General features: G+C 41.4%; 1 protein-coding gene across 1 annotated transcript in view; it reads right to left on the minus strand.

Annotated features, from left to right (window-relative positions):
* Positions 1 to 13,410, minus strand: part of CFAP299 (cilia and flagella associated protein 299) — a 569,941-nt gene that overhangs the window by 236,191 nt on the left and 320,340 nt on the right. The window lies entirely within an intron of this gene.

Here is a 13,410-nt window from a genome sequence, read left to right on the forward strand (position 1 = left end):
TTTCAATTCTGTACCAGATGTTCCCAAAACCTCAGAAATATTAAGAGCTGCCGCTCCCATATCATTCTGTATATCATTTACTGATCTCTTTTGAGGTATTGGCCAGTAATATATTTGCACTCTAGGTGGTAATGACTCTCTTGATAATTTCAATATCTCAGACACCTTAAGAAAATTAAATATTTGTAAATTCAATAACTTTGGTTTAGTTTTCTAAAGCTTCAACCTTAAATCTCTGGTTTATATCTTGTACCTCTTTAAGGCTACTTGTATCTTAGAGTCTTCCATGTCTACATGCAAAGCAGAAACTTTTCCTTCCAATTGCACACATCTTTTTTCTTGTTCCTGAAGTTTAGAATTCATTCATTGGCATTGGGAGGGCCTGTCCCAATTATGCAACCATGCCTCTAACAAAATTGATCAGGACACTGAAGATGAAACACACATTGAGGAAGAGTGGCTCACTGAGCTGGTTCTATACCTGAATCGGTGAATACACAGCCAAAGGAATTCCTGGTACTTCCTCCACCATTGTTTGCAAGGCCAACACATTCTTCCACACAATAGGGACTTGTTCTGCTCCTCCTCTTTGGCCACAAGCAGTTACAGACTCTTTGGACCTCAATTGATTGGGTCTCATGCTTTCTCTGGGGGAGGTATCTGGTTGCTGCTGAGGGTTGGGCTGGGCTGGACTAAAGGACATTTCAGTTGCCAAGGTGTACATAGAAGTCTCCTCTGCCACTGTAGCACCAAGTGGTACATTGTTCACAGCCCTTTTCCCTTGGAGTTCTCCATAAGTCACAAACTTGTCCATTGGTTCAGAAAGGAGGGATCCCTCATTTTCCATTTCCTTTTACCCATAAAGGTAACGTTAAGGAAAGAAAAACAGCAATGAACTCAAACTGTTGTCATCTTGGCTCCACCCCCAAATTACTATTAGATTTATGAGGCATTAGACAATACACCAAGGGATCCTTTTACAAAGGTACGTTAGGGCCTTAACATGCGGAATAGCACACGCTAAATTGCCGCACGCGCTAGCCGCTACCGCCTCCTCTAGGAGTCCTAAATTTTGTCAAGTCTTAAAAATAGGAAGGGGGATTAAGTAGGATCTTAGATGTGATAGAAAACAGAGAAAAATTGAAGGCAGATAAAAGACCATATGGCCTATGTAGTCTGTCTATCCATGCCATAATCATAAATACTGAAAGAGATTGTAATGAGTAGTATTTAGGATCAGGAGGGGTTTGGGAGTGAGAGAGAAAGGAGAGGGTTGGTTTTATTGTACACCATTTGGATAGTTTTAATTGGCTCATGAGCGGCATATAAATGATTTTTTTAATAATAATTATTATTATTATTAAAATAAATCAAATGGGTTAGAAGAATGATTAATTGAAGAAGAAACAAGTTTATAAGTTACAACTTTATGAGCAAAGACTTATTTGGAATCTACTTGTATCTAAGAAACAGTCAACAGAGTGGAAAGAGAATGATTAGGTAGGACACTTTATTACTATTATAAATCTATCCAGCAGCACTGCTGACAAAGGAATACAATCAAAAACAAATAAGTAGGCTAAGAGTTAAAAAGGAACCTGAGAAGAAGTAAACAAGATGGCAATAGATAGGATAAATGAGGTAGGACAACTTAAATTTCAAGAAATGAGGCCTCCTTGAAGCTATATAAATAATTATGACGCTCCTTAACCAGTTATTTATAGCCTTCTAAAGATTACTACCCTCACTTCTGTCCTTTTCCACTTTTCAGTTTGGTGAAGACTGCATTAACTACTGAACTCTGTTGAAAGTGTTTTGAAAAATATTTTCTTTGAAAACATTCTCAAACATTTATAAACACTGGTATAAAAGGCCACTTATTTCTGAACTTGTGGCAAGGTTTGCCAGATGACTTTTTTCCTATGTGAACTCTGGGTTAAACGTACCCTGTTTCCACGAATATATGACACTGTCTTATATTTTTTAAAACTCCAAAATATGCACAAGGTCTTATTTTCAGGGGGATGTCTTATTTTTCCATGAAGAAGAATACAGTACACATTTATTGCTGAAAAAAAGACATTTATTACCTGTATATGGTACAGGTCATCACAAACCAGAAAAGCTGTTTCACAAACCAGAAAAAACTGTATCACAAACCAGAAAAACATTTAAGGCCCTGATTCTCCAAAAGTGCGTCCCGATTTTAGGCAGCTGTAGACGTCCTACAGCTGTCTAATCAGCCAATCGGGATGCATGTTTTTTTAAAAAAAATGCCCCCCAGGCAGGCCACCCGGGAGAAGCGTCCTATACTAAACGCCGATTCTGTAACCGGCGTCTTTAGAGAATCGGGTTAAATTAGACGCGGCCGCTATACTTATGGCAGCAAGGGATCTCCCTGCTGCAATATGTATAGCGGCCGCGGTTGTTGCGGCCGCCTGTCCCATCACCGACAGGAGAATGCCTAACTCCTCCTGTCGGAACCCCGAGCCCCCTCCCCCCCAAACTCGTAATCGCCGACAGGAGGATGCCCAACTCCTCCTGTCGGAACCCCGGATCCCCCTCCCCCCCCCAAACTCGTAATCGCCGTAAGGAGGATGCCCAACTCCTCCTGTCGGAACCCCGGACCACCCTCCCCCCCAAACTCGTAATCGCCGACAGGAGGATGCCCAACTCCTCCTGTCGGAACCCCGGAACCCCCTCCCCCCCCAAACTCGTAATCGCCGACAGGAGGATGCCCAACTCCTCCTGTCAGAACCCCGGAACCCCCTCCCCCCCAAACTTGTAATCGCCGACAGGAGGATGCCCAACTCCTCCTGCCGGAAAGCCCAACGACCCCCCGCCCCAACTAATCTCCCTCCCCCAACTAACCTTTCAATGTTGGTCAGCTGGACGGGTCTTGCTGCCGTCCAGCCGACGGGTCTGCCTCGTGGAAATGAGACGGCACGCCCCTTCCCGGCCCATCCCCGCTAAATCTAAGGCCTGATTGGCCCAGGCTAGGCACCTTGGCCAATCAGGCCTTAGGATTAGTGGGGATGGGCAGACCCGCTATGCCTAAGGCCTGATTGGTCCAGGCTTCTACAGCCTGGGCCAATCAGGCCTTAGATTTAGCGGGGATGGGCCGAGAAGGGGCGTGCCGTCTCATTTCCACGAGGCAGACCCGTCGGTTGGACGGCAGCAAGACCCATCCAGCTGACCAACATTGAAAGGTTAGTTGGGGGAGGGAGATTAGTTGGGGCGGGGGGTCATTGGGCTTTCCGGCAGGAGGAGTTGGGCATCCTCCTGTCGGCGATTACGAGTTTGGGGGGGGAGGGGGTTCCGGGGTTCCGACAGGAGGAGTTGGGCATCCTCCTGTCGGCGATTACGAGTTTGGGGGGGGAGGGGGTTCCGGGGTTCCGACAGGAGGAGTTGGGCATCCTCCTGTCGGCGATTACGAGTTTGGGGTGGAGGGGGCTCGGGGTTCCGACAGGAGGACTTAGGCATTCTCCTGTCGGTGATGGGACAGGCGGCCGCTATACATATTGCAGCAGGGAGATCCCTTGCTGCCATAAGTATAGCGGCCGCGTCTAATTTAACCCGATTCTCTAAAGACGCCGGTTACAGAATCGGCGTTTAGTATAGGACACCTCTCTCGGGCGGCCTGCCTGGGGAGCATTTTTTTTAAAAAAACGTGCATCCCGATTGGCTGATTAGACAGCTGTAGGACGTCTACAGCTGCCTAAAATCGGGACGCACTTTTGGAGAATCAGGGCCTCGGTGTACAGAGGCTGTTCCTGGGCTTGTTTTCCTGGACAGCGGAAGCAGGAAGTTGTGTGACCACACATACGGTACTGTACCAGTACTCTGGATCGCCAAGACATGCTTGCCAAATAGTGCCTTATTTTCGGGGGGGGGGCCTTATATTTCCCAGGTGGGGAAAAAAAGGGGGGTGTCTTACTAAAGGAGGAGGTCCTATAATGGGGGAAACATGGTACTATATTAACCTTGCTTGATTTTTTCATAATGTGCTTAATTGCAGTAAGTTATGATACTAGAATTTGCTTCTACAGTAGATTAGTATTGCCTTGCTTTTCAACAATTGGAATAATCTGGATGTAGAATATTTTAAAATATTATCTAAGGCAATGTTCTTCAACCTTATGACACCTATGGACCGGCGGAAATAAAATAATTATTTTGTGGACCAGCACTGGTCCGCGGATTGGCTGTTGAAGAACACCGGGCTATGTCGTGGGCCACACCCCGCCCAATCTCTGCCACAGACCCCGCCCCCATAATAGTACTAATCGTAACACTATTTTTTTCCATTCATTTTTCATATATACACACATATGCAATATAATCTTATTAACAACACAAAATTAAACTACACTGTATACTTCTCAATATTCATTCCTATGCAAATATGGGACCAAAAACTAAGGGCTCCTTTTACAAAGGTGCGCTAGTGTTTTTAGTGCATGCACCGGATTAGCGTGCGCTAGCTAAAAAACTACTGCCTGCTTAAAAGGAGGCGGTAGCAGCTAGCGTGCTATTCCACGCGTTAAGGCCCTAATGCACCTTTGTAAAAGGAACTCTAAAAGTACTAAATATATACAAACAAACCCTAAGGTGCATTACAACCCCAGAGAAAAAGAAACAAATGCATTTCTTTCTGAACAGTGCAAACTACAGTCTGCAGATGTAAATTCTCAAAATTGACACAATTCAATAACTAAATTCAAAAGTAAAATAATTCCCCCTACCTTTGTTGTCTCCCGCCCTCCATGCTGTGCTTTACCTTCTGGCCTGCTCCCCCGCCTGGTCGTTTTATGGCGCCTCCGATGTTATCTTCGGGCCGGCTCCCTCTTCCTCACTGACGCAGTGCACAAAGCTGTGGGCAGCATCCCACGCCTCATCTGGAAGCCTTCCCTCTGAGATTGCGATGTCAGAAAGAAGGCTTCTGGTTTAGGTGCAGAACGCGCGTAGGAGCACTGCAGCACTGAGGAAGAGGGCCCGAAGATTACGCCGCTTCGGTCACAGTGCAGACTGACAATTGAAGAATGCTGTGTCGGCCCTGTGGACTGGCAGGAAATTTCTGCGGACTGACACTGGTCTGCGGACCGGCGGTTGAAGAACACTGATCTAAGGGGCCCTTTCACAAAGCCGTGATAAAAGTTGGATTTAGTGTGCACTTAAGTGGGTCTTTCCCGCACATTAAGTCCATTTTTAACATGACCGTAATAAAATTCTGATGTATTTATTTATTTTTTAGTATTTATATTCTTTATTGAATTTCACATTTTTTTAATGATAAACAACAATCATAACGAAATCAATAGTATCCATGGAAATACAAATAATTATTAGAAAAAGAAAAAGGAAAATAGGTATTTTTTTCCAACTGTTTGTTAGTCCACAATATTGGAGAAGGAGTTTCATAATCGGAGCATAATTCAAACCAAAATTAATTCATAGGCAATATAAATGGAAGATCTTAAGTGGACCTAATATATTAACTATGAGTGTGTATTCTTGTTTCTCTGTCCTCACCTCTTTATACATAATAAATCTAGATAACTGCGAAGAATCAAAGAAAATATATCTAGCTCTTTTAAAGTTAATCAAACATTTACATGGAAATTGTAATACAAATGTAGCTCCCAATTTTAAAACCTGGGGTCTCAATAGCAAAAACTGTTTCCTCTTTTTCTGAGTTAACCTAGACACATCCGGGTACATTCTAATTTTATGATTCAGAAACATTACATCTTTATACTTAAAAAACATCGTCAAAAGCCATTATCTATCTGAATCTAAAGCTAATTGAACAAATAGTGTGGCTGCGCTAATCTGTTCTGTCTCTTATGTTTCTAATAAGTTTGTGACATCCAATACATCCATTACAGATTCTTGTTGGTCTTCTGGAGTTTTCTTCTTCCCTAAGGAAATATATTTTTGAAAGAGGTAGAAATAAGTTTTGCGGAACTTTTAAAATCTCCAAAAGGTAGCGTTGAAACATTTCCAATGCAGGAACCACAGGTGATTTGGGAAAATTAATTACTCATAAGTTTTGTCTCCTTGTTATATTTTCCAGCATTTCTAACTTGAAATTGATGTTCCCATTCTCTTTTATAAGGAGCTGGTTTTGTGCTCCCATAATTTCCAACTTTTTTTCCTGATCTAAAGATTGTTTCTCTAGCTTGCCCCCTTCTCTGTTGCAATATCAGCGTCTCCGAAAGTATTCCAGAGCAATGAGATGTTAATGTTTGTAATTGAGTCCCCAGGGAAGATTGTAAATTTGAAATTGCTTCCCAAATAGAGTTTAAGTCTACAACTGGGGGCTTTTGTAAAGGAATAAATTTAAATTCCATTTCCTTGAGTTTCACAGTACCTGCAGACAAATTCGACAGGGGTGAATCCTGCATCTCCACTACAGATTCCAAGTTCCCTCGTGGCAGCAGTTGTAGCACTGAAGCGGTTGTTATCCTCCGTACTGCTACATCTTCCTCCTCCTCTTCGCAGCTCACTGAAGGTACCGCTAAACTCCCCTCGCCCACAGTGTACTGCAACACTGGTCTGGGGAGTGGCTGTGCCGGCGTTCAACACTCCTCCGGAGAGAGACTGGCCACCTCAAAGGAAGTTAGAGGGCTCTCCGATGTCTCTCCTCTTCCCGCCGAGGCTCCGATTTAGGCCCGCGCTCGATGAATGCATCCATCGGGCCAGGTAATTGTGGTTGTAACAATGTAGGACTTGAGTAAAGTTAGCATATATATTTTTTCTTTTCTTTTGTTTTAATGTCAATCTGATGGAATATGTTCATATGTTAAACTTCTTTCTGTACAAGTTAATATGCTTGATATAAGTTTGAAAATGATAAATAAATTAAAAAAAAAAAAATGTGGTTGTGACCCGGGTTCAGAAGGAAAAGCCCGGGTCTTAGATTTCTGTTTAACCATTGGAAAATTCAGGAGCATTCAGCCTAGCTCCTTAAGGTCGTCATTTTAGGTTAGCTCCTCCTCCAGCTCCTGATGTATTTATTTAATTAAGAATTATTTGTTAATGTTGCTATTAGCATTTATTATAACTACTACAGGAGTACTTACCACCACCTATTTTGTAGCCGATAAGGGGTTCACATTATCCGTGCATTAATCAATTAGCACACAGTAATTTAGATGCACTTAGCAATGCCCACTCTCCACCTGACATGCCCCTCAAAAGAAATACAAAAAAATTATTTAGTGCAAGGTTAGCATACACACAAGCAAAAACTAATATGCGACACTTTAACATGTCTCACAGTAGTCCATTTTTGCTGTGTTTGGCATGCATTAGTGCCTAATATAGCTTAGTAAAAAGACCCATAAGATAAGACTATAGGAATGGAATTAACTATTACAGATTGAGGCCCTGATTCTGTATAGGACGCCCAGGAGAGGTGTCCTATACAGAATCGGTCCTACACTAAACCCCGATTCTGTAACCGGCGTCCATGGTACAGACGCCGGTTAGAGAATCGGGTTAAATTAGATGCGGCCGCTATACTTATGGCTGCAATATGTATAGCGGCCGCGGTCGCGGCCGCCTGCTCATCGCCGACAGGAGGATGCCCAATCCTCCTGCCGGAACCCCCCTTGAACCCCCCTCCCCCCCAAACTGGTAATCGCCGGCAGGAGGATGCCCAATCCTCCTGCCAGAAAGACCGATGACCTGACGACCCCCCCCCCCCAAAAACTAACATCCCTCCCTCAACTAACCTTTACATGTTGGTCGGCTGGATGGGTCTTGCTGCTGTCCAGCCGACGGGCCCGCCTCATGGAAATGAGACGGGCCCGCCCCTTCCCGGCCCATCCCCGCTAAATCTAAGGCCTGATTGGCCCAGGTGCCTAGCCTGATGCCTAGCCTGGGCCAATCAGGTCTTAGGATTAGTGGGGATGGGCGGACCCCTATGCCTAAGGCCTGATTGGTCCAGGCTTCTAGGGGGGTTCCAGGGGGTTCCAGCAGGAGGATTGGGCATCCTCCTGTCAGCGATGGGACAGGCGACCGCGGCCGCTATACTTATTGCAGCAGGGAGATCCCTTGCTGCCATAAGTATAGCGGCCGCGTCTACTTACAATGTAGACCAGCATTTTGCTGGCCTACATTTTAAGCGTCTCTTCCTCTACTAGGGAGACGCGTAGGGCTGCCTAGGTTCGCCTAAGGCCCGCCTAAGGCCCTTAGGCGAGCTTAGGCGTCTTGCGGGCCTCCCTAGGCTCCCGGAGGCGCCTTCAACATAGGCGGCCTGCCTGGGGAGCATTTTTTTTAAAAAATGTGCATCCTGATTGGCTGATTAGACAGCTGTAGGATGCCTACAGCTGCCTAAAATCGGGACGCACTTTGGAGAATCAGGGCCTGAGTGTCTGGCAAAGGCATATTATCGAAGTTCTTTGTCTTCAGTTCATTTCCCTGAAGGGGGATACGTGAATAACCAAAGTGCCAATTCATCTGGTTAGGAATTGGAAAGCCAATTAATCACAGAATGCTGCTTGGCTTTTTTCTTGCTGCCAAAGAAACTTAAATACTCACATGCTCAGCTGTTACTCTTTCAGAATGAAAAGTGAAGTTGCCATTAGAAGGATGTTGCCAGGAAAAACATCCAACAGGTCCATTTTACCACCAAGTATTTTTACACTTCTGAACTGATAAATATAAATTATTCTGGCTAGAAGCAACAAACACAATCCTTCTGGTCTCTGCAATTCAACAATATCCCAATTAACAACAGATCTATCACATGCAAAATGATTTCTCTGTGCAGTCAGTGTCAAAAGTGATTATTTTGGCATCAGAATGCTTATGGCCATCCTTGCCATATTTTACTATAAAATATCAACATTTGATAGGCCTATAAAATTCTTTATTGTACAGAATTGTAAAGCTAGAGGACTGTGCCTGCCACTTCCAGCCTGAGTACTGTAGTTTATATTTTATTTTTATACCTACATATACACACACAACAGAATTTCATAGTGTATGTATGGGATAGTTCATTTTCCACTGACAAGCAGGGTTGAGGCACACACACAAATAAATAAATAAATAACATCATTGAAATGTGTCAGTTCTCTCAAAAATAAGAACTGTAAGGTTCTAATCAAACATAGCCTTTCGCACACTAGTGATCTCTTCCATTTTGTTTTTACCCTATGATCTACTGCTCATAATCTCCTTACTGTTCCCTCATTGAAACATGTCAGTACAACAATTTTTTCCGTTAATGCTCCTTTTCTCTGGAACAGTATCCCTAACTACTTACGGGAAAATACAACACATCAATTTTAAGGTGAAGCTAAAGACATTCCTTTTCCGCGATGCCTTTGTAACCTAAACTGTCCTTTTAAGGACGACTTAGATTTAAGAAATATTTCTACTTTCAGTTCCCCAACCTTTTGTTCTTCCCCTTAAGTGTTTTCTTATCTTTTTCTTTCTATTAATTGTAGTTCCAATCCCCTCTTCCCTTTTGTTCCCGTTCGTCTTTGTCCTTAAATTGTCTTTTCCCTTGGTTTGTTTTTGATTAAATTACATTTTAATTGGTATATTGTTATGGCATTTTTGTACACTGCCTAAAAGGCTCGAGTGGGCGGTATAATAAATTTTAAATAAACTTGAAACTTGAAGCTCTGCTGCTAGTGAATACTTTTTTGTTTTCTAATATTAAGGGGCATACTTATCAACAAGGGTTACCATTAAGATGTGTTATTTTAAGATTAGCTTGTATTATATTAGTGCAGAATCCATTTTATACAATGAATTGAGTCTAAACAGTAGACCGCATACATTGATAACATCACCTAAATTATTATATATTTAAGAAGAAAATTAGTCTCTATTTTTAGTTATTTTTATATTTTCTATGGAAAATGTTGTGGATGAAGTTAGGATTCTGACATCGCCTTCAGCGTGCTAGAAAGATCTAGAACTTTGACATAAATTTTTGATGGCTTATCCCAGATCAACCTAATTGGAGATTCTCTATTACCAATGCAAAGTCTTATCTTTAATTCTTTTCTCAGCTCCCAGGGTATTCATCAAATTCATCATGGTTGTAAGCAGCTTATCTATACAAGTAGATACATCCTTTTCTTCTAAGTTCCTTTTGTGCATCTCTGCATATCAGGCAACCAAATTTCTCTATTTGTGTTGATTGACCATAATGGCTTCCATCTCCTTCCAGGTAGTATCTCCACTGCATAAATACCTCTTGAGTGTGCTTCTTCAGGTCAGTTTTGGACCTCCTCTTTTTCTTGATACAACGGCTAGTTTCCATTTTAGAGCCAGTTTGGGATGACAATGGTCAGCATATATAAAATGTGTCCCATCCCCTCTGTATCTTACTGTTTCTAAATGAGTGAAACATGGCAGAGGAAAGGCTCTGGTGACAGATGCAGGCAGTGCATATGAATCACTGCCACTACTGTCAGCCTCTAGAGGGAAAGACACATTTTAAGGTAGAAGAGAGAAGGGGTGTATTCAGAGAGAAGAGGGGATGATGGTCTGCAGGCAGGGGAGGGGCTTTAGAGGGGAAGATGGCAGACCCAGGGCAGAGTGAAGGAAGAGAGAGATGCTGGACACATGGTAGGGGAGACAATAGGTACCTCTATTCCTCTTGGGCCACAGGAACTGCCCAGTGGCATGAATGGGGGAGCTGCTGCACAAGGTGAAGTTGAACCAACCACCACTGGGATGTTTGGGGGCATTTGCTACCACCTCAAAAAAATTTGTCTAATGGTATGTGAGTGCTTGCATTTCTGCTTGGACTTTTTAAATATGACTGAATTTAAGGTCTGTCAGACAGAATTATCTAATTTTATCATTGCAGTCTGCCAGGCAGATATAGCTTCATGGTCCTTGAATTTTCTCCCCCCCATTGGAAATAGGTAGGGTTGTGGTAAGGAAGACAACATTTTGAATCACTGTTCTTTGCACCTGATTCACACACAGGACAAAGGGAATTATTTTGTGCATCCTGGAACTCAATTTAAAGTAAAGTAGAGAAGATCTAGGAAAAGGATGCTTTTTGACATTTGGTTAGAGTATAATATACAGTAATAGTTTTTGAAGGGGGAGGTAATACTTTTAAGAGGGAGGGAATCAACCGGAGGGGAGTTATTTGTTGGAGGGATTATTCACTTTGGAGGGAGGGAAGGCTGATTATGTCCTTTTGTGGAAGGGGGATTGAACACTTGGAGATTAGTTGTCCTGTTCTAGAATATGGGCTGGGGAACCTGAAAACATCAGTAGACAAAATAGCATGTCAGTGCTCTCAGTGAAAGCTAATATATCTGTGAAACATTTTAAGTGTTAACACAGATTGCAAGATGCACCGCAATCTAAATTACGACATTTTAAATTAATGGATATATACTGTAGCTCATCAATATATTTTCCAATCTGTCCTAAGGTTCCAATTGAAGTATTTAAGAAGTTTCTATTTGAAAATTTGGGTTTCTTTCGGGAAGGTATTCCTCCTATTAATAAAGTTTACTATCTGCCGGTTGCCAAAGATAAAAAGCTTGGGATAGAGGACATATCTTTAGATCAGAGCGGGGCTGTTAAAAAACAAAATTTGCAAGATTCAACAGTGATTCTTACAGATTCCCTCTCTGAGGTTAAGGAGCGAGTGACTTTGATAGTTAATTTTGTCTTTAAACAAGACCTCACATCTGTTATGAAAATTTATTTCAAAAAGGGAGCAGCCCCATTTTGTTGGCAGAGAATATGAATATATCCAGATGTGACGAAAGCAACTCAAGAGAGACGGAGAGAATGTCTTACAATGAGAGAGGAAACTAGAAAACTGGGTGCTACTTTTATGCTTGCATACCCTTATATTTTTCTTCCCTGAGCATTTAAGATATCTTTTGGACCTTAAGAAGTTAGCCAGTGGTTTGGGATGATGCGAAAGGAGAGCTGAGGGTTAGCCATTTAAGCCTTTTCTTTGAAATCTTTTATATAGATTGTCTTCCTTAAAATTTATCTCCTCCTTGCTAGATAGAGTGGTCTAAGGACGAGACCAATTCCAACTGATATTTTACCTTAAAAAGATATTCTTTTTTTTTGTTTTTTGTTGGATTTGGCTCTGTATTACTAGAATGAGTGTTTATAACTTGGAAAAGATTTAATAATCAATAAAAAGAAAGTTTTAAAAAAAGAAACTAGAGTAAACTGCTGTTGCTCCTCCAAAACAGAATTAATATGTAAAGAACTAAGGGGTCGATAATCAAAATTTTCAGTGGCCCTTAACTAGTTAGTGCCCCTGAAAATGTCTGGTTAGTGCCCAAGCTGAAACAAACTATTTTGAAGACGTTCTAGGGGGTGGAGTCGGCACTTAGCCATTTAAACACCAATATCCAGCATTTAACTGGTCAGGTTAACTACATAAATAGGATCACATAAAAGTCAGCCCTCTCTTTATGTGGTGGCCCATAGCCAGTTAAGTGCTAAATATTCCAACAAACTCGGAAATTCAATGCCCAGACATGGTAAAACGCTGATCACTACTATACAAAGTAGGGTAAATATAGTCAATTACTGATATTCAATTCATTAAAACGCTATACCAAGAATACTATAACATAAAATTACTTAAATATTTAATTTATTGATTTCTTTAATTCCAATTCATATCCTAAAAATTAACAAAATTTATTTCATCTACATTTAAAATCTATAGTAACATAATACAAAGTGCAAAGCGCTACTAATAACAAAATCATAGGCTGGGGAAACTGGAAAACTTTAAGGATTAAGAAAAGAGAACCTCAGAACTGATTAAGCATTTCTAATTGGATCATTAATATAAGGAACAACTGGTCTGGTCAAGCCTACAGATTACTACTGAAGGAGATATTGGGACTTTAATTGACTCATCATCAAGTTAAGTGAGCTTCATTGGGCCTGAATGGCTTCAAAACTTAACACCATTAAGAACCTTGAAGATTGATTGATGGACTCTACTTTAAAGCTTTAGATAGTACCTGTAGCTTTCCCCACCCTATGATTTTGTTATTAGTAGCACTTTGCACTTTGTACTACATGTTACTGTAGATTTTAAATGTAGATGAAATAAATTTTGTTAGTTTTTAGGATATGAATTGAATTAAGGAAATCAATAAATTAAATATTTAAGTAATTTTATGTTATGGCATTCTTGGTATAGCAAAACGCTGATCACAGTCAACTGAATATCAGGCCCTAATTTGGGCAAAAAATCCAATTAAAAATAGTAACATCTGATAGATTTAATTCTAAGGTGTCCGCATTTTCTGACTAGTTTATATTTTCTGTACATAATGATATTTACTCCAAGAGAAGAAAATCTGGTAGGTTAGGATGGAAATTTCACGTTTCAAGTTTAAGTTTTGATATACAACTCATCATAATACTGAG

This window comes from Geotrypetes seraphini, chromosome 1 (genome assembly GCF_902459505.1).
Source record: "Geotrypetes seraphini chromosome 1, aGeoSer1.1, whole genome shotgun sequence".
NCBI lineage: Eukaryota > Metazoa > Chordata > Amphibia > Gymnophiona > Dermophiidae > Geotrypetes > Geotrypetes seraphini.